Source organism: Marmota marmota, unplaced genomic scaffold (assembly GCF_001458135.2).
Source record: "Marmota marmota marmota unplaced genomic scaffold, marMar, whole genome shotgun sequence".
NCBI classification, from domain to species: domain Eukaryota; kingdom Metazoa; phylum Chordata; class Mammalia; order Rodentia; family Sciuridae; genus Marmota; species Marmota marmota.
This window is the reverse complement of record NW_025999900.1, coordinates 68,920,597-68,924,359: the sequence shown is the minus strand read 5'-3', so window position 1 is coordinate 68,924,359 and position 3,763 is coordinate 68,920,597. Positions and strand designations below refer to the sequence as shown.

Below are 3,763 nucleotides of genomic sequence, written 5' to 3'. Positions count from 1 at the left end.
TGGGGCAGGTGGGGGGGCTGGAGGTGCCTGGGAAGCCCCAGGAGCTCATGGTAACTTGGCAGAGCAGTTACAGCTTAGCCAGGGAAGGTGGGGGAACCTAGGGGACCTGGGTTCACTTACAGGTGAACTGGGCAGGGGGGTGCTAGAAATGCCAGGAAGCCCCAGGACTCAGGGGACCTGGGCAGAGCACTTACAGTTGAGCTGGGGCAGGTGGGGGGGCTGGAGGTGACCGGGAAGCCTCAGGAGCTCAGGGGACCTGGAAAGAGCTCTCACAGATGAGCTGGGGCAGGTTGGGGTACATGAGGTGCTGGGAAGCCCCAGGAGCTCAGGGCACCTGGGCAGAGCCTTTACAGTTGACCTGGGCAGGTGGGAGTGCTTGGGAACCTGAGATGCCCCAGGAGCTCAGGGAGCCAGGGGCAGAGAAACTACTGGTGAACTTGGCCATTGATAGTGCTGGAAACGCTTAGGAAGCCCCAGGAGCTCAAGGGACCTGGACAGAACAGTTTCAGGTGAGCTGAGGCAGGTTGGGGTGCTTAAAATGACTGGGGAGCCCCAGGAGCTCAGGGGACCTGGACAGAGCACTTACTGTTAAGCTGGGGAATGTGGGGGTGCTCAAGGTGCCTGGGAAACCTGAGGAGCTCAGAAGACCTGGGCAGAGCAGTCACAGGTGAGCTGGGGCAGGTGGGGATGCAGGAGGATCCAGGAACGCCCTAGAGCTTTGGGTGACTGGGCAGAGCAGCTGTGGGTGAGCTGGGGCAGATGGAGGTGCTAGAGGTGACCGGGAAGCCCCAGGAGCTCAGGGGACCTGGACAGAGCCTATACAGGTAAGCTAGGGGATGCAGAGGTGCTAAAGGTACCAGGGAAGAGCCAGGAGCTCAGGGGACAAGGGGCAGAATAGCTGTGTGTGATTTGGGGCAGGTGGGGTGCTGGAGGTACCCAGGAAGCCCCAGGAGCTCAGGGTAACTTGGCAGAGCAGTTGCAGCTTAGCTGGGGCAGGTGGGGGTGCTGGAGGTGCCCGGGAAGCTCCAGGAGGTCAGGGTAACTTGGCAGAGCAGTTGCAGCTTAGGTGGGGCAGTTGGTGGTTCTGGAGGGGCCCGGGAAGCCCCAGGAAGTAAGAGTAACTTGGCAGAGCAGTTGCAGCTTAGCTAGGGCAGGTGCAGGTGCTGGAGGTGCCTGGGAAGCCCCAGGAGGTAAGAGTAACTTGGCAGAGCAGTTGCAGCTTAGCTGGGGCAGGTGGGGTTCTGGAGGTGTCCGGGAAGCCCCAGGAGCTCAGGGGACCAGAACATAACAGTTACAGGTGAGCTGGGGCAGGTCGGGGACCACTCTGTCTGCTGACTTCCCCAGAACTCAGGGGAACAGACAATAGCCACAGTGTCCTGGAGCAGGTGGGCGACCAGGGCAATCCCAGAGGTAGAGTCTGCAGGGTCCAGCTACAGGGTCCCTGGGTCCCTGCAGGAGCTGAGCAGATGCAGGTTAACAGGGGCTGAGGAGGGTTTGCAGAGCCCAGGGCGGGGACCTTTTGAGCAGAGGACAGCACAGGAAGCAGAAGCAAAGCACCAGGGGCAAAGCATCCTGCACAGGCCAGTGGGGCAGCAGGTGAGCAAGGGCAGGCCAGGAGTGGCCAGCAAGGGGCTCTGGGCATCCAGAGCACACAGCACAGGGCTGTGCAGGCAGCCCCACTGAGCTCGGGAGGCTAGAAGGGGCTCAGTGCCCACGGCTGCTGTGCTCTGAGCTGGCCAGGAGTGGGCAGGGCCACGGGGAGCAGGGCTGAGGCGGGGGCTGCAGAGGGCTGCCCAGAGCAGAGAGCAGGGCTGAGGTGTGCTGAGTTCAAGGTGGGAGGGAGCCAGAAAGGGACAGGAGCTCAGGGAAGCAGCCGTCGGCTGACTGCTGGGAAGAGACTGAGCTTCCAGAACCTGGTGCTTACAGGACAGCTGACCAGGCAGAGCAAAGGGGAGCAGGGAAGCTTCCAGAACTGGGGGCAACGGGGGAGGTCGGGGGGGTCACAGAGTCCAGGAGCTCATCCAGGAGGGCTCTGCTGGGAAGAGTAGGCCGAAGAGAGGATGGGTGCTTCCGGGCTCTGGAAGCAAACCAGTCCTGGGTGGGGGAGGCCAGCAGAGGAGCCAAGCTGGACGGATGGAGGGCAGAGTGGGCAGTGGGACCCCCAGGCGTTGGGCACCAGAGGCAGAACTGCCGCAGGAGAGCTGGGGCAGGTAGGGTGCTGGGGGACCTGGGCAGCCCAGGGGGATCAGGAACCTGCTGCTCTTGCCCTCCCACTGGCCCCAGATCACCCATCCTTGGTCTCCGGGGCTGTGCACATTCCTCCCTCCCCACAGCACAGGAGGATTGGCGGGAGCAAGCTGGTGGGAAGGGAAGAAAGGGGCTTGGGGCTCCGTGGGGTCCCTGGCAAGGGGCAAGATGGGCTACAGGGAGAACCAGTGCTGACCCAGGAGGGCCAGGCTGGGGGAGAGGTCTGTGGGGCTGGCGCTCCCAGATGAGCAGATGGCAGCCCTGGCTGTGTGCCCAGGGCCTTGTGCTGAGGGCTGGGGGTCCTGGGCTGAGTCCCAAGGGCCCTGGGAAGGAAGGCTCGGGAGAGGTCGGGGCTCACAGGTGCCTGGAGGCCAGGCCAGAGCTGCAGAGGGGCTCTGAGGGGCAGGCAAGAGGGCCAAGGAGAGTGCCCATGGTGCACCTCAGGAAGCAGGGCAGGGAGACCTGGGGAGGGACGGGTCCAGTGATGAGCCAGAGCTCACGGCTACGGGGAGCCAATCAGGAGGGTCCCAGGGGCTGTCTCAGGGCAGGGCCTAGGGCCCAGGGCCAGGACCGAGGGCACTGGGTTGCTCAGAGCCAACTCCAAAACACCTGACCCTGCAGGGTTAGGTCCAAGGCCTGGGCTCTGGGCCGAGGTGCAGGGAGGAGAGCGCAGGCAGAGGTAGCCAACCCCACCCAGAGCAGGACTCCTCGGTAACAGTGGAGGGCACAGGGGACCTGAGAACAAGGCCACTAGTCAGGCCAGATGCCCACAGGAAGCACATGGGGAACAGGGGGCTGGTGGGCCCAGCAGGACCCAAGATGGCACCCACCATGGGCAGAGCCCAGGATGGGGCTGGGAGCCCTAGGGCCACACAGGTCCAGTGGTCATCAGATGCTAAAGGATCCGCGTGCAGCCTCTCCCACAGGGGCAGGGGGTGGCACACAGGGCTAACTGCACAGTTGGCTCTGTGTCCCTCTGGAAGCCCATCAGGAGAGGTCTGGCCTGGCCTGGGCATCCTTGAGGTGGGGGATCACCTAGGGAGGTGGGGCCTACCAGGTGGGTACCTGATGCCCACAAACCCAGACAACAGACCCTGCCTGATGCTTGGGGAGAGCCAAGGACAGCGGACCTTCTGTGGGCCTGGGTCCATCTGCGTCCAGCACAGCTCACTCAGTATCTTCTCTCTTGCAGCTTCGACCACGGCCCCATCAGTCTTCCCCCTGGCCCCCTGCTCTAAGGACACATCTGGCTCCTCAGTGAACCTGGGCTGCCTGGTCAAGGACTACCTTCCCTGAGCCGGTGACCGTGACATGGAACTCAGGATCCCTGTCCAGTGGAGTCCGCAACTTCCCAGCTGTCCTGCAGTCAGGGCTCTACTCTGTCACCAGCATGGTGACTGTGCCCACCAGCACCTGGCCCAGCCAGACCGTCACCTGCAATGTAGCCCACCCGGCCAGCAGCACCAAGGTGGACAAGATCATTGGTAAGGGGACAGTCTGCACGGGGAGGGGTCCT

The 3,763-nt window shown here is 63.3% G+C and overlaps 1 long non-coding RNA gene across 1 annotated transcript; it reads left to right on the top strand.

Annotated features, from left to right (window-relative positions):
• Nucleotides 1-86: 86 nt before the first annotated feature.
• On the top strand, nucleotides 87-3,723 carry LOC107151294. The gene is made up of 2 exons (XR_007346055.1): nucleotides 87-667; nucleotides 3,440-3,723. It is a non-coding gene; the product is annotated as an uncharacterized LOC107151294 (long non-coding RNA).
• The last annotated feature ends 40 nt before the right edge of the window (nucleotides 3,724-3,763 follow it).